Source organism: Rhinolophus sinicus, chromosome 15, assembly GCF_057876585.1.
Source record: "Rhinolophus sinicus isolate RSI-liver-muscle chromosome 15, RSI-T2T, whole genome shotgun sequence".
NCBI classification, from domain to species: Eukaryota; Metazoa; Chordata; class Mammalia; order Chiroptera; family Rhinolophidae; genus Rhinolophus; species Rhinolophus sinicus.
In genome coordinates this window covers 33,232,905-33,253,241 of record NC_142515.1, presented here as the reverse complement: position 1 = coordinate 33,253,241, position 20,337 = coordinate 33,232,905, and the positions used below count along the sequence as shown (strand labels likewise).

Sequence of the window (20,337 nt, the reverse complement as noted above, 5' to 3'; positions counted from 1 at the left end):
ACACCACAATAGCACGGCAACATCAGCAATCTGAACAAGGCACATTGTTCAAATATTTACTGGTCATAGCCGAAAATTCATTTCCAAAAGTTGGTGAGCATTCCAGATGCATCTCAGAATAAAAGTCTCCTCCACCCAAAGACAACAAGAGTGGCACCCCTACATCACACGGAGGGATTTGGTCATGTACTTACGTAAGATGTTCAAAGATAGGATGGGATGGCCAGTTACTACATATTGGAAAAGGCGGCTTGAATGCAACGGAATTCGCCCACTGTACTTTGCAGGTAACAGTATCAACACAGCCAGCTTACTAACAGTATCAAAGAGCACGCTTACTAACGACTAACGGTTGCTTGCAGGGAAAGTAGTCAATTATTAGAAACTGAGATGCCTTGAGAGAGCAAACATTTCTCACAGATTACTTCTGTAAAGATTCTTCTGTCATTCTTCTCCAGGGAAGGTGCTGAAATTGGTGTGCAGGCAGTGAACGCTGAGATGCAGACGGAGATTTGGAAAACAGTTTTGTTATCTTGAAAGCCAATTATGCTGCTCCACTGCCACACTCCCAGAGCCAAGGCTTAAGGATGAATTTTCCTCTCAACTGGTTGTGTGAAGCAGCACTTGCATGCAAAAATGTCAGGGGGGAAAAAACTGTATAAGGGCAATTACCTTACTTTTATTTCTGAGATTATTCAGATATATACCTCCTGTGAGCACTGCACAAAGCTGCCATGAGTGATAATTTTAATGAAACTGCATCACAATCACCAAGGAAATCTTTAGTTCCAGGAGTTAAAGAGGAAAGAAGTCAGTTATCTGACAAAAGTTTAATTAACTGGAGACAAAGTATCACTCATGGTGGTTTATATTGATGGCTAGCTAAAATAATAACAATAATAACTCAAAAACCAAAATAAATAAGACCCTTGCTCCTCCCTCGTCCACCTCCGCTGTGAGTCAATTTCTACCCAATATCACAAATGTTCACTGCACTGATCATACATGCTAAGAAATTAAGTTCCTGGACCACAATGCCCGACTCTATTATAATTTAATAATACTGTAATAATTTTTGTAAAATCTCATGTTTATGCTTGTATCCCAAAAGTCAATTCTAGAATACTGAGATTTAGCTTTGGCAAATCGTATTCCTTTTACCATTCCATCTTTCAGCATTTGGTCAAAATGTTTATTCGGTGCACATCTAATATTTATAGAAAAAAGACTGGAGGATTATATGCCAAAATAATAGTAGTTATCATCTATGGGTGATAGGATTATGACATTCTTTTTGCTTGCATATTTTCTAAATGGAGGAAAAGGAACAGGAGAAGAAAGGGAGGGGGAAAGGGGAGGGGAGGAGGAGACGGAAGAAAAAGAAGTTTTTCTAAAAGGAGAACCTAACGGAGGTTCAAAGGTAAATGCAGAGCAGCTGGAGCAGTCAGCGCAGACCCCAAGGATCCCTTCACAGACGGCCAGCAGCGCCCCTGGCTATCCCGGCCCTTCTCAATGTCCACTCACACCTGCCCTCCCCAGTGAACGCCTTCCAGAACTCGTTAGCCAAAGTTCCTTGAGTCCTGATCACTAGTACACACAGCATTTAATCACACCACATTGTCGTCAGGTTCATCTCTTGGCTGCCCTCTGTGGAGTGGAGTTCTTGAAAGCAGACCCCCCACTGCTCCTTCCTCTGTGGACCCTGAGAGCCTGACACAGCCTGGCACACAGCGAAGCTCACCAAGTTTGGCAAAGACACAGCACTTTTACAAACTTGACAACATCACCAACAGCAATTCTACTTTATCTCAATACTGTGACAAGTGGCCACACTACCAAAGACAGTGGTTAATTTCTTCTTCCTCAAGAAATCTGCCTTGACTTTGAAGGAATTGATCTTTATTGCACCTTTGTGGGGTCACCGATTTGAAATGTCTACTTTTAAAGTAGATCTGCCTGGAAGAGTCATCCCTTAGGTGACTGGGAGCGGTCACAGCTGTTGCCCAGTGGAAAAGATGCTCATGGAAAAATCAGGACACCCAGATTCCAATCCAGGCCTCACCAGGCTGCAAGAAGGGATTTAAACCAGATGATTTCTAAGAATAAAGCACCACTCCACGCAGCTGCAAACACCACAGAAGATAATAAATCAGAGGCCTAAGACTCAGAACAACATGAGGTCCAAGCGAGGTGACAGTGAACAAGAGGCAATTACAGTTGAGCTGGTGATGAGTCTTGTGACAACTACAGCACAAGGAACAGAAGCCAGGAAGTAGGCAGGAAAATCACCCACTTCTAAAATGACTATGCTACCACCACTGCATCTTTCTACCCACAGAGCCTTGCACCATGCTGGGGAGAAAGGAAGAATGCAGGGAGACAGTTCAACAGTAAGACATCTTAATGATGTCAGGCTTTCTAGAACATCAGTGATTTCAGTCAGGGATGTAAGGTATACAGCGGTACCTGATCAGACTTCACAGGGGGTCACACTGCCTATTAAGGAGTCATTTTTTCTGTAGTCCTCCTCTGAGTATTTATAAAATGTTTTTATGAGAAAGTCAATATGGCTTCACTATTTCCCTAGCAGAATATAATCAGCTTGTTGAGGGCAGGAACCATATCTGCCTAGTTCATCACTATGTCACGAGTACCCAGCAAGTCCCTGGCTCATAGCAGGCACCTAACCAGTGTTTAAGAATTTTCTGTATGATCATTCTTCTAGATATTATTTTTAAGGGTTGCCTAATATTCCATTATGCAGGTATTTGTTTAATTAACATAATTTGTTTAATTAATCCCCTATTGCTGGATATTTAGGTTTCCAACTTTTCACTATGATTAACAGTTCTGGGATGAACAATGGTCTTAAAATAAACTCCCAGAAGTAAAACCATTGGATCAAATAGTGTGTAAGTACCTATGCCATCCCTCTTAAAAGCTATCCGCTATACCGTTACCTTGAAGGACAACTGCCATTAGCTTTATTATTTAGGTAAACTACTGTGGATTTCTCAAGCAGAGGAATCTTCTAAAACAGGTGTCTTTGACATCAACAGGCAAAATCCTAAACTGTCCTCTTCAGACCTATTTTTGGTGCCCATCAGACCCAGAAATCTGAGAAGCAGCATCTGCTCAGGTGGTCCTCTGCTCTCCTGCAAAGCTCAACCTCCTCTCTTGCTTCAGAGAAAACAAAACCACATTGTCCATCACACCCGCCTCTCTCCCTTTTATCCCACTAAGTTAGCTTGTGTTCCCATTTAGTGGGTGTTCTCCCACTAAGTTAGCTGTATCATTTTGCTTCTCATTTCTTCAGAGGAATAACTAAACCTGCACCACCGGTGAGACACAGAAATGTCAAGTTCCACGTAACTGCGGTGAGGCTGCATGTATATGTCTATCTCCTGCCTGAAAGCAGTCACTTATCATTAGTTCCTGTAAAAAGGCGAAAGACAGCAATACAGATCCTCAATGGCACAATTTTAATTTTCTATCCACTTCCATAAAAATGGACCTTTCTGAGATCTTCCAGGTGAATTTAATGAAAACTTTAGACACTCTCCCCAGAAAAATGCACATACCTAAAATGATACATTTGATTTCAGTGGCTTTGTGAAACCCATCCCAGGACCCCTGATAGAGCCCTCAAACAAATGGGCAAAAGGAGGCCTGAAAAGTTCCTGAGTTCCTGAGACTGTTCTCACCACCCTGTCCTTATTTCTAAAATCAAAGGGAGGGGGAAAGCCGGCCATGCTCAGCGCCCTATGGAAAGTTGGACTGCTGCCCAGCACAACTGCTGGCAACTTTGTAGAGCCTGTCAGAGTAACTCAGGTGTCACTACTCCAACAACAGCGGTAAGGCAAATGTCAAATTACCGACCTCGGGAATGGGTGGCAGAGCCCTTAGGCGGCACAGGGGACTTTGCTTTCTGACCACCTGGCATGCGACCTATTCACTGACTTGAGTATTGCGTCTGCCCCATTACCAAGAAAACTCCAGGCAGACAGAGGCTTGGCTTTGTTCACAACTATATTGTACTCTTAGCCTCATCCAAGTCAAAGCTGCTGGTCCCAATGGTTCAGAAGGCTTAGGTGAGAGACAGGTCACCTAGGAAAAGACTTCCCCCAGAGCAATGACATACACAGGACATTTCATGCATTTGGGATCTTAGGGTGAGGAGAATGAATAGCCAGGGGGAACACAGACAGGCTCCAGGATAACATCAGGTAGAAACACAAGAGGAGCGCCCACAGTCCACATGGTGAAAATCTCAACAACACACAGCCACAGAGCTGGGGACAGATAGACAGTCCCAGTGCCCTCAGGCTGTCTCACTCACGGCCATCGAGGCAAGTGAATGGTCAACATGCCCGAGTGAGCAGAGAGGGAACCAGCAGTCCCTCCACCTCGGGCGAAGAATCTCTGGGTCACACGCTGCTGCCACTTTCCAAGGTCGCCTCACAACTGGGAATGCTGCCCTGTACTACCGCAGGCATCTGCCAAGGGCTTCTAACTGACAACGCTGTGATAGAGTGGTTGTCATTCCCATTTCACGTGAGAGAACGCCAGTGCTCCAAAAGGGCAGTCACACCTGTCCCCACTTGCTCTCTCTCCAGCTCAGAGGACCAGGGCAGCCTGACTCGGGAGGAAGGCCATGGATTCTCCCACGAGAGCTGTTTCTTTTCCGACGCCCTTTCGGTCCCATGGCTTTTCCTCATGCATGCGAGGCGGCAGCTTTCCTCCTCCACCTGTCTGAGCAGCTTCACCAGCTACGGCCCTGCCGGTCCTCACACATTTCCCTCCCCCTCTGAGTTTCCTCAAGAGAAATAAACTGCTCTTCTCTTTGGGCCTCACGCACATCTGCAGCCCCACCCCCTTTGCAGACATCTGCCCTCAACTGGCAGCCTATGTCTGTCAGGAAGGTAAAAAGTTCTCGGCAAAGCACTTCCCTTCCCATCCGCTGTTGTTTCTCTCCCCTTCCTGACTTCTCCAGCCTCTGCTGCCACAGTGAGGGGGGCATCGCCTTTAGCCAACCTCCCCATCTCCTTAGGGGATAGTGTTCTGAGGTCTGTTCGCTACCACCCTGCCCCAGGACCTTTTTCTTCCATCCCCCAAATGGAAGCTCCATTCCCAACTTGAGTATCATCCACTCTCCCAGCTTAGCTGCAGGGCCCCCATTCCATAACCTGAGATTAACCATCACATCCCTTATAATTTGTCCTCATATAACTTTAGTTAAAATGTTTGTCATGGACTCACATAGTGTGCTTGCACGAAACTTTTAAAAGACTAAATAGTCCACATTTTACACGAAAATAAGACCTAGCTGGACCGTCAGCTCTAATGTGTCTTTTGGAGCAAAAATTAATAAGACATGGTCTGATATTACATTATATTATATTATATTATATTATATTATATTATATTATATTATATTATATTATACCCGGTATTATATTATATTATATTATATTATATTATATTATATTATATTATATATTATGTTATATTATATTATATTATATTAATTTTTATATTAACCCGGTCTTATATTACAGTAAAATAAGACCAGGTCTTATGTAAATTTTTGCTTCAAAAGATGCATTAGAGCTGATGGTCCGGCTAGGTCTTATTTTCCAGGAAACACAGTACCTTGCCAGGAGGGGAATCAATCACCACCTGGAAATACAAACAGTGAAGAATCTACCACTTATTGTTGTTTCTACAAAGTGGTTTGGACACGCAACTAAATAGGATTGGAAAGGGCAGTTCTGAAATAAGATTCTTTCCTATGAACGGGATAATAAGCGACTGATGATGAGTCCCCAAATCACAGGACTTACGAGTCTGGAGGCCAGATGGCTAGGGGTTAACTAATCCAAACTCTCCATTTACAGATAAGGAAGCAGAGGCCCAAGTATGCCAAGGTCATAGCTTGGCACATATGACTTAGCTTACCGTTGTTTGCAAGGGCATTAAGGAAGGAAGGGGGGAAGGGGAAAAGGGAGAGAAAAAAGAGAAGGAAAATGGAGGACAAAGAAAATGAGAAAAGCAAACCACTGAAAACAAAATTGAAAGTGGAATTTCACACTTTGCCAAAGTTGAGAGGCAATAAAATAAAACTTTGTTTTTAATAAAGTCTTTCTTTAAAAGGCTGATTTACCTTAAATATAGAAAGTCATTAATCTTCCAGGTTTTGCATTCCTAGGAGATAGCTAAAATTTAGCCACATTTTTTAAAGACAAAAAAAGTAAACTGTCAAGTGTTCCCTATGACTTCCTAAGTGGTTCTGAAGTACAGTTCCAGTTCCCTATTCTCCTCTGCTGGCTGACCACTTAGAGCAGGCGTCTTCCTAGTTTCCTCTCTGCTGTCAGAGTTATCTCACTAAAAATGGAAACCGCAAAAACAAACAAACAAAAAAAACCACTTCCAGTGTCATCTACACTAACCTATGGTATCAGTTACCTTCTCACGTGTTCTGTTACATAGGGAACCTGGAGCAGGTAAACTTCTCTATCCAGCCCACCCCTGCCCCCAGGGGCTTCATGTGTAGCTGCACTCACTACACGGTGACGGCATTTACCTGTGAACGTGTCTGTCTGCCCGGCTAAGCCTTCAAGGACCTAGACTCCATTTCACTCATATCTGTATCTCAAGGCTTAACAGGGGGTCTAGCCCACAGCAGACCCTTAGCACGTGTTTACTGCCGTTGTAAACTCGGGTTATAAAAAGGCCAGACTTGAGGCCTCTCACATATGTGAACAGGCCTCTTTGGCCTTCCCCATCTTTCCTTAGCAATCCTCCCATCCCCTCTTGCCCCTCCACATCCGCTAACCAAGGAAACGAGCTATTCCTGGTTGCCAGGGTCACAGGAGAATCCCGACAACTAGCACAGGGAAATCTGCACCAAAGTTTCTTCCCAAATCCAACTTACTTGTATGTTGTCCTCTGAGTGAATTCTAAGTCCCAATTTCCCACAAAATCTTTCCCAATTTCCCACAAAATCTTTCAACTCTAAAAATGTCTCATTCCACAGTTTTGTGTGTAACACTGTTCAGATGGGAAAAATGCAACCTCAACGACAAAACAGAAAACTTTTGCTGTAATGACAGCAATTCACACTCTTGAGGGCTTCGTATGTGTAGGTCCTGTACTAAGCTTGGGCACATGATGGCTATTTTACCTTTTTTCTTTTCTTTTTTAAAGTGCCTTCCTGCAAACATACATTTTTCTACTACAATTAACCCAGTCAAATAAAATTATCTTCTACCTCTCCACTGTCAGACTAGCTTCATACACTTGTAATTTCTCTGTACCTAAATAAAGGATAAATAGTAAACACAATGTTTTTTTGTGCCTGTGGCAGGGGGTGGGAAGGACAGAAAATAAACAAAATGAAAACAAACCAGGGCATCTTCCTAAGACGAAATGCATTAGATGGCACTTCATGCTTCTAATGAGTTTTGACTTGCATTGCCAAATTTTCTCTCCACCCTGGGTTATTACCCATCGTAGCCAAGTCAGAAACAATGGGAGGGATGGAAAGCAAACTTCTACTCTGCACTAGCTCAGACATTCCTCTGCTGGCCCTGATAAACAGGGCCATGTGAGTTCAGTTTTTATTTCATGAGGTGAAAGTATTTTACATTTCTGAGTCTGAAATCATCTTACCTGACTGTAACCAGAAGTGGGAAGCGCCAGCACCTCACTAATGCATCGCTTATGGCCGCAGTTCTCCAAGAGTGATGTCTAGACCAGCAGCACCAGCAGCATCTGGGAACATGTTAGATAAGTAAACTGCCAAGCCCTACCCCAAGCTACTCGCCTCAGAAAGTCTGGTGGGGGTGGGCCATTTCAAGGAGCCACCACGTGATTCTGATACACGCTGAAATTTGTGAAATTTGAGAACCATCTGCGTAGGCTGATAAACCTCCAAGGTCGTGGGAATACCCTGCTGGGCTACCCTGTTTCACAACTCTTTATGTAATGATGATGGCTCTCCACCAACAGCACCTACTCTGGTCATTTTTGCCAACTGGCAAAGGCCCCAAACACTACTCTCCTTCAGGGCACTCCTTCTACTGTGTTGGGCAAATCACTTGTGCCCCACTCTCCTCAGCTCTAAAAAAGGGGATAATAATAATAATACTCATCTCCTAAGACTGTCGCAAGGGTCAAGAGCTTAGACACTGTCTGGCATGCAGGAAGCCTTCAACAAATGTGAATCCCCACGGTTTACTACATCATTGTCAAAAGGTCGACTCAGAACCAGGAATAGAGCAAAATAGAACTTGCTTCCTGCGTGCTCACGACCTGACCTCTTCTATCCACTGAGGACACCCAGGACTGACAGAGATGGCACCTGGCCCTGTGTCTGTCAAGCATGTACGTGTTTAGTCTACAATGTGAGCGCCCACCACAGGCCTGGCAAGGTGCAAAGAAAGCCCACTCCACAGGACTGTGCCTCCAACAGGTCTCTCGGGACGAAAGCCATCCAACTCTGGGGCATAAGGCCGAAGGAGATGCAGGAGAAACACAATGAATATTAACAAAAGCACTCATAAGAAAAGCTAACATTTATACTGTGATTCCCTTGTGCCAGGAACTAAGTGTCCAACAAATGTTAATTTAGGTAGTCCTCACCACAACCCTGTAGGGACCTGCTGTTACTACACCTACCCACGAGGGTTAGGGAATTAAGGCATAGGTTTACAGAATTTGTGTATGGTCCCACAGCTCCTAAATGATAAGGCCTAGATCTGAATCCCTGCACTCCAGCTCCAGAGTCAGTGCTCTTACCCACTGAACTATATGACAGAGACCTACTACCGTGTTTCCCCAAAAATACGACCTAACAGGAAAATAAGCCATAGTATGATTTTTCAGGATGACGTCCCCTGAACATAAGCCCTAATGCATCTTTTGGAGCAAAAATTGATATAAGACCCGGTCTTATTTTCGGGGAAACACGATAGTTATCTAAGCATCTACTAGCCATTTGTTATTACTGATCCCAAAGCAATGATTTTTAAGGCACTTAAATTTAGGCACAAACTCCACTGACACAGGGTTCAATACTAGGCTCCCAAACCCCTGGCAGAAATGCTAATTATACTTGGTTTCTCCATCCCCTCCACTCCCCCTAATCTAATTCTACCCAAGTCAAGCCAAATCTCTCACAGAGCAGCATTCCTCTCTTTCTTATAACTCCCCTGACATTGCACCACTTAACCCCTAATTATATACCATCTGTCACATAGATTTCTCTAATTGTTCCTTGTATATTAGCCTTTTCTTCCCCACTGGACTGTAAAATTCTTTGGAATTATCCATACTTTGTGAAGCCCCACAGAACTAGGTAGAAGCATAGGCTTGCATATATAGACGCAGAGAGTGTTACACGGTTAATTGGTTGGCTTATTCACTTTGCTTTTCTCACACTTCTTAGTTATCAATCCCTGAGAAGCAGAACAAAAGTATGAAGTTTATGCTATTTAAAGCCAGCACTCGGGTATTATTACACCAACATTCACTGAACAGGAGCTCTATTTCAAGATCTATACTACCTGACTCTCCTACATTATCTCCTTGAAACCCCTCAGCAGCCTCCCAGGGGAGGCTCTTGGTATCCCATTTGAGTGAGGAAGGACCAGGGCTATAAAAAGTGAGTAACTTGCCTCATTCACTCAAGGATAGTGAACAGAGAACCAAGATTGAAACAAGATCTGTCCCCAAAGCCCCCACTCGGCCTTCCTCTAAGGTTCAGACTAAGAAGCCCAGACTCAAATTCTCCTCAAAGTAACTTTGTAAAAACTGTTACCATGAAAGAGACAATTTTAAACTCTATTAAAAGTCATTTTTAAAAGATGGGACGATAACCATGTTCATAGATAGGATTCCAATATTAGACTACACATTCAGCGCAATGCCAATCACATTTCCAGGACTTTTTTGAGAACTTGACAAGCATTCCAAAATGTATATGGAAAAACAGAGGTCCACAAAGAACTAAGATCTGAAAAAGAAAAGCAAATGAGGGGCTCACCCTGCCATATAAGACACACAGCAGAGCTATAATAATAAAAATACTTTGGCATAGAAACAGACAGATGACTGTAGCAGAACAAAGAACTCAAAAACAGACCCCCATGAAGAATCTCAAAATCATTATGTTGAGTTTGTTTCAGTTTGGGGTGGGGGAAAAGTTCTGGAGCTTGACAGTGGTGATGGCTGCACAACAATGGGAATGTACTTAATGTAGCTGAACTGCACATTTAAAATGATTGAATGATAAATATGTTATGTCTATTTTACCACAATTTAAAAAAAGATTCAAAAGGTCTGTATGTTGAATGAGAGGAATCCGACACATGGTTTCATGTATATAAAATTATAGACAATGCACACTAATCTACAGTGGCAGAAAGCAGATCGGTGGTTGCCTGAGCGTGGGGACAAATATAAGGATGGAAGGCAGCGGGCCCACGGGAAGTGTGAGGGTGATGAAAACACTTTATATCTTGGTTGCAGTGGTTTCATAGGTACGTACATCTGTCAAAATTCACCAAATTGTATATTTTAAATGGACGTAGTTTACCATACGTAAATTATAATTCTTAATAAAATTGAAGAAATAGACTCAGAGTGCACATGTGGGAACCTAATGTAAGATAAAGAATGCTGCCCAAAATATATATATATATCCAATATATATATATATATATATATATATATATATATATATATTAGAAAAAGAACATGTTTAATAGGTAATTTGGGGGAAATTGGCTCACAAAATGGAAAGGAAAAAATAAAGCTAGATTCCTTCTTTATGTTATACATGAAAATCCTCAAAGAGATGAAAGCCCTCATGGTGAAAGATAACTAGAAAGCTGTTAGAACAAAATATAGAGTATCTTTGTAATCTTGGAGTAAGGAAGAACATCTTAAGACTCCTAAAGTGCAACATAAGGCAAAAAGTAATGGACTGGGGCTATATCAAAACTGAAAATTCCTGAAAGTTACCATTGACAAAGTTGACAGATGGCCGAATAAGATTAGTATAGAGAATATGCAAGAAACATCTGCAAATCAATACATTAGAAAAACAGACGAAAGCTGGGCAAAGATACTGTAATACCTAACAAATATATTAAAAGATGCTCAAATTCACTAATAAATTCGCATTTAAAAAGTGAGATGCCACTTTATAGCCATCAAATATTGGTAAAATTAGAAAGATGTTTAATACCAACCCTAGCGAACGAAGATGGGGGAATCAGGAACCCTCACGCACTGATGTGGGAGTGTCAACCCAATCGGCAACACTGGAGAGTAACTTGGTAGTGTTTAGTAAAAACCGGTGTGCTTGTTCTCTTTTACGCAGCCATTCCGGGTGTATATCCTTAGAGCAGTGGTTCTCAAACTTTCCCATGATTCAGAATTTCCAGGTTGCCCATGTTAAAACACAGATTGATGTGGTCTGCCACCGGGGTTTCTGATTGGGAAGGTCTAGGTCGGGGCCTGAGAATCTGCATTTCTAACAGCTCCCAGGTGATACCGATGCTGCCTCTAAGTATGGACCACTGTGAGAACCACTACCCCAGACATAATTCTCACACAAATTAAGAGAACGCCACAGGATATTCATCACAGCTCTGCTCATGGTGGCAGGAGTGGAGGTGAGCTAAGTGTCCATCACTAGAGACAGGGGAAAGTACAAGTAGTGGGTACACAACAGGCCAGCCGTACAAAGCAGCAGTCACAGCAAAGCACTAGGTAAATCTACACTAACATAGATCTCACAAATAAAATATTGAACAAAATTCTTCCGACTTTTATGAATACCCGAAATTTTCCATAATAAAATGTTTTAATGTTGAATGAAAAGGAAACTGAATGAAAGCTACAGCACAGTACCACTTATGTAAACTGAAAACATGCACAAAATAACGTGACATCTTTTACATGGACATGGACCTACCAAAGAACATATCCAATACAGCAGAGGAGGCTCCTCTGGCAGAGAAGGGAATGGGAGTGGGGAAAAAAAAGGAGAAAAAAATAAAAGAAGAAAGAAGCATTGTACAAGGAGAGGATTTTGTGCCAAAAAGTAAGTAATGTTAACTTAATCCCCAGTACCAGAAGTCTGAAAGCTAAAAACTACTAAAGCTATCTCTAAATGTCCACTCTACTGTATACAATGGTTACTTCAGGTAAAGCCCAAGCAGGTTTGCAGGCAAGGGAAAAGGTTGGGGGTGGGGGGGAAGAATCTTTCTTAAATACAAGCTTGGGGTGATTTCAAACCCCCAGAATCCAACCTGCTACTGAGCTCTGAATTTTCCCTCTTTGACATACTAATATTTAAAAAGAAGCTGGGGTTCTCGGCTTTTAGCAAAGGGGGCTGTGTGTCCACGTCTGTGTCTGTGTCTGCGTCTCTTTTTAGTATGTTTGTGTGGAACTGTGTGTCTACGTTCTTTCCATTGTAATAAAAAAATACAGTGAATGCTGCTGCAGAGTACCATGCAACGGAAAGGCAGGAATCTTCAAGATGGAAAGCTGCACGTTGAACCTTAGTAACAGTGAGTGACAAGTTTCAGCTTGGTCAGTGCAGTCAGTTGGGTGTTAGCTACGGTTGAGAGACGGTGTGTTTGAAAGTGTGCTGTAAATCATCCTCCATCATGACAACGCTCTGTGTCACACATTGCTTCTGGCATATGGCAATTTCTGTCAAATAAAAACATGGATGAGTGTGTCCTCATCCACCTTATTCACCAGATCTGGCAATGTGTGACTTACGGCTCTTCCCCAAAGTCAAAATGATTCAGGACACTGAGGTAGTCATAACAGCTCAACTAAAGACACTCACAAAAGAGGACTTCCAGAACAGCTTCAGAAAGTTGCAAGAATGATGGGATAAGTGTGTTTGAAGTGAGGGGGAGTGTTTTGAGGGGGGATTGATGGCAATGTGTCTTTTACTGTAATAATTTTTATTTAAACATTCACCATATTGTTTTATCACACCTCATAAGTGTGCATGGTGTGTTTATTTGTGGACGTTAAGAGGACTGGGGAGGGAAGCAGAGCACTTGAGTGGAGACTGAGCCCTAGTCAATCAGCCATTCAATTCCATTTTATTGAAACCAGAAGTCACAGTTACAAAACCACGACACCACCCACTAGCCCTTCCCCTTCTTCACTCTTGCATCCCCACATCCAACGCTGCTTCCCAACTCCCCCATCCAAACAGGCTGATCTGAAATATGGTCCTATGGTGATTACATAGCTGATTACAGTTATACACTTTACAGCCAAAATTCTTGGTAGGTGATAGATGATAAATTACCATTTATATTCCTGACCAAGAGCCTTTATCAGAAATTCCAAAATTCTTAAGACCAGGCATGCCATAACAGGTCTTCCAGGAGAAACTGCTGTGGCTGTAGCTACCATCCAAAAAAATAATCTGTCATGTCCCCACAAATACACACTAGCCACAGCTTTTTCCAAGGGCCATCGAACAGCGGGAAAGTATATGGGACAGTCAGAAAAGAAAAATTCCCATTGATTAAATTTATGTAAGAAAATGCAACAGATCCTTATAGCAGCAGCTTTACATAAGCAAGCCCATGCCAGGAAAGCATGTCTTTAAGGGAAGAAGAAACAGCTCAACAAATGGAGGAAGGAGCAGAATAGCTAAGGTAAAATGCAGAATGAGCTGGCCAAATTCATGCATCCCCAAACACTGGGGAGATTATCCCCCTATGCAAACATTCCAGAATTTTTAATTCCCAAAACATTATTTTGTCTTTTCTACACCAGCACTTTTCATTGGATGGTAAAGTTTTGGGAATTCCAGAGTTTTCCTGAAATGCTTCATATAAAATTAAGTTTTGTAAATAAAACATATTTGCTATGCAGCAGGCGTCCTTTTATAAAAAATTTTTTTAAACAGTTTTTTAAAAAAATGTATGACAGCTATATATAGGAATCCTTTAGATTTTCATAAGATACGTCATAAAAACATACACATGATTTTCCAGCTGAAGTGCAGGATCTGCCACAATTTGGAAATTAAGAGACTTAACCAGGGGGGAAAAAGTAAAAGAGTTGAGTTTTTCAGCTAAAATCTAATATTTATGGTCAACACAGGCAATTCTGGCGTATAAAAACATACAAGGTTATTTAAGTGTCAAAACTTGCTGACAATCTTCTGTGACAAAAACATTTTTAAATTTCAGCTAAATAAACATTTACCGAGTCTACAAGTTAGGCACTGTGAAGATGCTAGGGAGCTGCCAATGAATGAGAGATTTTTAATAACTGTGTCCCTTAATGTCAGTTTAATCCATCCCTTGAATTAATTTTTTTAAAGAAATGCTTTCTTATATTTGAAATACCTCACTAAATAATTGCAGAGACACATCTTACTATTTTATTAAAAATGTAAACTTGTAATCTCTGACACAGAAATAAAAGGAAAAGACTTTCTCTGCTTTACATATTGCTAGCATTTTCTGCAAAATAACTACTTAAACTGTACATGGTGGCAGCTGCCACCTCCTGCTATCCAGCAGGTCCCAGAACTGGAGAGACTAAACAACCGTGCTACATAGTTTAAGAGAAGCAGTGAAGAAATCCAAAAGACCAGGGCCTCCAACCTAAATAGAATGCAAGTGAGCTGCTACAGGCAGAAGGCAGCTAGCTCCTGGAGGTTCCCTCAAAGCTGGAGCCTCCAACAACAGGCACAAGCTGCTGCTGCTGCTGCTGCTGCTGCTGGCTTGCGTGGCCAAGGCATGGCTTCAGAGCTGGAAGGCTGCCACCTGCTGAATCACCAAACATCCCTGGGCTTCCCTTGGAGCACTGACCAGACAGGGACCCATCCCCCGCCTGACTTCTTCTGTGGATATCTTACACCTCGACCAAAGAAACACCCTTCTGCACAGGCCAAAACAGCCACCGGCCCGTTACCTCTGGGCGGCCCTAGACAACTCCCATCCCGTTGGTACGTCATCAGTCCCACTCCTCTCTTTCTGCCCACTCAGCCCCCCTAAATGTTCAACCCCCAGTACCAGGAAGCGTGGGGGAATTCACAGCACACCATGACAGGCACTTAACACTTCTACATCCGGGCAGCCAATCAGAAACACACACAAACCCTCCCCCAAATCTGAAAGCAAAATAACCTGTCCAAACAGCTTTAAAGGTCCAGGAAGATAAATGTCAAGAGAGGCAGGCCCCATAACAGGAAATAAACTTCCCTTTCAGAGAACAGTCTTCACTCTTGGTTTCAAAGCGTGTACCACTTAAGTCTGTACTGTTTGAAGGTGAAAAGAAAAATCTGAGAAGCACCTGCATGGATGCTTATCACTCCTTGGGGTCACGGCATCCCTTGTCCTGATATTTACTCGTGTCCCCCAAGAGGGGAACAAGCGTTAATCAGAACGTGCCAGGCTGAATCCGTTAGCTGGACTAGGACACTTACTCGGCCCATCAGAAGCTTCAAACCCCAGTCTGGGTTAATACGGTGGGGGAGACACACAGCCGCTTCTACCGCAGCTCTGCCCTTGACAAGTCGCCTCGGAATCGAGGGGACCCCTCACTCATGGAGAGAGTCCCGTCCTGGAGAGACTATCCAGTTCCTGGCTGCGCCCATGGCTCCTCCAGGCCTTACCTCTAAACACCCTCATCCGGCAGGAGCAGCCCCGAGGGATCTCAGAGCCTCTCCTTACCTGGAGACTCATTCGCATTCTGGGGAAGGGAGCTTGCTCCTTAGGGAAGGGGGTCCTACCAGCACAGTTATTGAGGGGAAAGGGGGATCCCGAAACCCTGGGCGCCTGGCCGGCTGCCATCTGGCACCGAGGTACCAACTGTCACGCCACCGCCCGGGACGTGGGGGTGGGGCCGTGATTTGGGGTCGGTCCCTGCGGGTCTTCGGACCCCGGCCGGGCTAGTGCTTGAAGGCGACTCGTCTCCCGGTTCTTTAGCCCCGCCACCGCCCGCTCGCCCCAATCTGACTCTAGGCAGCCTTCCAGCCCGCACGCAGCACCTCTGAAAAGGTGCCCACCGACGCCTCCGCCATCTCACCCCAACTTGATCAGGGAGCCCCGCGGGCGGCCTGCCCCCTCCAAGCCCTGATTTCGGCCGCCAGACCGCCCCTGCGCCTACTACCCCCCTGAAGCGGCGGGGCGGGGGGAGTGCCCGCCAGGTACGCGCGCGACACCGCGCGGGCTGCGCTCACGCCCCCTCGCCTCCCGCTGCCCGCACTCCGCTCCCCGGCGTCAGTCCAGGCCCGTGGGGCGCGCGTCCTATGTCCTATCGGCCCCTCGAGATCGGCTTTCTTCCCCGGCCCCACGACTCACTTGCACCGGAGTCGCGGCAGCCGCCGGAATTCCGCTCGCCGAGCCCCCCAGCCGTGGAATGAAATCCGGGGCAGGGCAGCGTCAAGGCTTCGTAACCGGATCGCGCTCTCTGGCCGACTCGCCGGGCGCAAGCGGAGAGCAGCCTTCCCTGGCCAACCCTTCCCACTCCCGTCCTGCCCGCCGCCGCCGCCGCCGCCGCTGCCCCGGCAGCTGCCTCCCTGGTGCGAACGCTTCCGACTTGCCACCGAGAGCCTCCCGGGCTGCGGAGCATGCCCAGTCCGCTGCCCGAACCGGCCCGGCTTCCCGCGCGACGCGAATCCGCTCCTCCGGGTGTTCTCCGCGGCCGGGAGGGCGGGGCGGGTAGGCGGGGTCCGCGGGGAGCACATCCCGGGACCTAGGGGGAACCGGACCGGGCTATGCAGCAAGGGGCAATTGGGGTTTGGGCCCTTTTCTTTTACTTTCAAGTAATTGGAAGCTCGGGAGGCGAGTGTTTGCCCCAACGACCAGAAAAGCCCCGCTTGCACATTTTTAGAGGGCCGTTTACGGAGGCCAGACGGGAGCCGAGTTTCACGATCAGAGGCGGTGTGCCATTTGGGGCAGAGCGGGAGCGTTGGAGAGCTGCAGCTGGTCCGAACAGAGAACGCAAACTCGGCCAGCTGGGGCCCGGGCTCTGGGGCTCGAGTTTTGCGAGTTTGGTAGGATTCTCTCCCCTACCAAACCTAACAGCTGCGACACTTGTGATTCATTCCCGATTGATCGTTTATTAAAAGGGGACGGACCTAAGACGCTACAGACTGCCACACCAAAAGCAAAAAAGCCGCCTTGCGGGGCCACCCCGCGAAGCCAGTCACCGCTGGGAAGGCCGGACCAGCTGTAATCTGTGCGGTTAAGACTGAGGTCGCGTCAGGGCCGCCCCGCCCCCTCCGGGCCCCACCTCACACTGGCCCCTCCAGGTTGCCGGGAAAACCCGGAGAGCGGTCGCGGTTGAATGGAAACACTGCGCATGCCCAGCAGCCCGACCTGGTGCAGGTTGCCCGAAGGAAGGTTTTCCTCGACTCCCAGAGCCGGACCCCGGCACCGGAGTTAGGGGTAGCCGGCAGGGAAAGCTGGCCTTCCGTCGTGGTGCCCTGCCTTCCTGGCCTGACTGTGCGGCACCCGAGTGGCAGCCCGGAGCTGTGCCTCCCACGGGAAAAGGGACTCGACGAGCGGGGGAGGGGGCGCGGGGCGGTATCGCCGTGACACGTGACTGTCCACGGCGCTTCGGGCAGCCATCTTCCGCCCCGCCTTGGGGCCGCGAGAAATCGGAACAGACCTGAGAGCTGCTGCTACTGGAGCAGAGCGCCTTTCTCCCCGCCACGCCCTCCCTCAGGGTCTAGCCTCAGCTCGGTACCTGCCTCGACCCACCTGGGGCGCTGGAGTCGCTGCAGTGGCCCTAGGCTTGCCAGCAGGACAGGCTCCCTCCAGGCAAGGAGCAAACGGCTGTGAAATGCGGAAGGCACACTCCGGGGGCGGATGGCCACTGCTTTTCCTTAGAAGTGGAAGTTGGAGAAAGGGGTCCGCTGCTCCAGCTGCCTCGTTTTTCTAACCTGTTCCCTGCAGAAGAGGCGTAATGCGATGGCAGAAACATCTGGACAGAGTCCGACCCTCTTCCCTGCGGTGCAATGTCCCACAGCCCCTTCCGGAGGACAGTTTGGATGGTGATATTTATTAATAGTGAATATTTATGGAGCTCCTGCCACTGAAGCATTTGAGGTCCCTCTAGGACCAGCCATGCCACCATCACAGGAGAATTTGTTAGAAATGCAAAATTCCAGACTTACAGAGTGGGAACTAAGGGTGGGATCCTGTATTCTCTTTAACAAGCCCTCCAAGTGGTTCTGGTAGACATTTTACTTTATTTCAACTATGCCTCAGGGCGGCCCACTTTATAAATGAGGCATTGAAATTTTACGTATTTGACCCTAAAAGACAGTAAGCAGTGGGGAAGTCAGACCAAGGCAGTCTGCCTCAGTGTAGGCTTATCGTGCCCTCCATTCAGACTTTTCTGGCTTCATCAGCCCATGACACTATACTGCTGAGGCAGATTGAGAACGTGCATTTGTCACATAGGGCTTTAAACTAATAACTGAAATTCAATTCAACTACGGGTTTTGAGTGTGTACTGAGGGTAAGGCTCTGTGAATCATAGTACCCCTACTATTTTCCTCAGTTTGCACAAAAGAGGTCAAAGAGGCTTACTTTCTTATAACGTAAATTTTTCTAACTAAGGGAGTGCCAGAAAACTGCAGGCTGGTTTCTCTGGAGTACTATTTATACACTGTCCAGTAAATTTTGGATGTCCTAAGAAAAAAAAAAAAAAGGTTGAAGTATCTGGTGTCGACTTGTGTCAAGGAGTCTTTAAATTTACTTTAAAATGCCCCCCAAAAAATATAAAGGTGAACTAAGTTTTTCAAAGTATTAATAGTTCTTGACTGTAAGTGATTTTTCTAGGGTGCTCATTGTAATGTATTTTTTCTAATTTTCTATATGTTTGAAACTTCATAATGAACTTTTAAAATTGTTTTCCATGAGTAATTTTAAGACTATATACAATATTACTCAGGAAAAATGCAAAGTATAAACCTATTTCTATTTTATTCCAGTTTCATAAAATAACTCCTAAAGAGCAATATAGTGTTAAAGAAACAATAGACCCAAAATTAAATCACTATGCTAAGCCCCATATCAGCAAACCAAAGCTTAATACCTTAATAGCAGTTTCAGCCTCTCCCAGGAATGTGACTTTTAACCAGTTACTCTGGAATTACCTGATCAGCACTAATGAAGTCATCTGCATGATAGACCCCCATCCTTCCCCCAAAGAAAGATGACCTTGCCTGAAACAATCCTCTCTTTGTTAGAAACTTTCTTTTCCCACCTCCACCTGCCTATAAAAGCCTTCCATTTAGTACAATTCGTCAGAGTTCCTCTCTGTTTGCTACGTAGATGGGATGCTGCAGATGGGATGCTGCGTGATTAATGAATTGTTGAATAAAGCCAATTTGATCTTTAAATTCATTCTGCTGAATTTTGTTTTTTAACAGATTTGGTGGCAGTAGTGGGATCCGAAGCAAACTTCTGACAACATTTGGGGACAATGAGAAACACAGTCATAGCACCCACAAACCCCTTTTGAGTTCTCTGTCTTTCTCACCATTTCCAAGGGCCATGGCTTAGTTCCTCTCAATTCCAAATTCTGCTTTCTTTGCATTGAGCTCCCAATCTAATTTGCTTTCCAGTACAAGGTAAGTCAGCTTGAGCTGGCAGATGGTTCTGCCCAGAGCCCAAGCCCCTAGCCTTTATTCAGACCACAGTTCTCATTTAGTTGGTGGAAACCCCCAGGCCTTGATTCCATCCCAAGATCCACCTGGGAATTGTTCGTGGCCATTTGCTGTTTCATTTATGTGGAGCCACCAGTCTGTAGTCCCCATTTGTTAAGGTCTGCTGGTTTAATCCTTTCCCTAGTCCAAGAATCCACCGTGGGAATTGTTGGTGCGCACAGGATATTCTCTTGACCAGGACGAAGTTACTGGTCATACAAGGTTACTACTGATACAAGGTACACATGTTTGTTGGTCTTATTTTGTGTAGATAAAGGTTATTGATAATGGGAATCTCGGAGGCAGCTGCAAAATTGGTAGGTATAGGTCAAGCACTTAAGAGCTGTTAGAATGTTTGCCCCCTAACTCAAAGACTCCTATATTAGGATAAGTCGGTCATGGAACCAATTAGAGTGGACTCTAGGTCACCCATCAACCTCAAGAAAATTTCTGTGCAACAAGGTACACTATAAAACACCATAACTCCAACTCAGAGGCACATATCCCCAAGGTATTAGTTGGAATCTGAGAGACCCAAAGTCTTGCCTAAAATAAATAAATACATAAATAAATAATAAAAATGGGAACCTTAAAATCCAAGGAGTTAAGCACACCAC

General features: G+C 45.1%; 1 protein-coding gene across 11 annotated transcripts in view; it reads right to left on the bottom strand.

The window, feature by feature from the left end:
* The window catches only part of SGMS1 (sphingomyelin synthase 1), a 253,582-nt gene extending 237,082 nt beyond the window's left edge, over positions 1 to 16,500 (bottom strand). For all 11 annotated transcript variants that reach the window (XM_019738682.3, XM_088791977.1, XM_074339421.2 and 8 more), the window contains exon 1: positions 16,362 to 16,500. The gene's annotated coding sequence lies outside the window, so the exon portion shown is untranslated. The remainder of the gene's footprint in view (positions 1 to 16,361) is intronic.
* Positions 16,501 to 20,337: the final 3,837 nt, after the last annotated feature.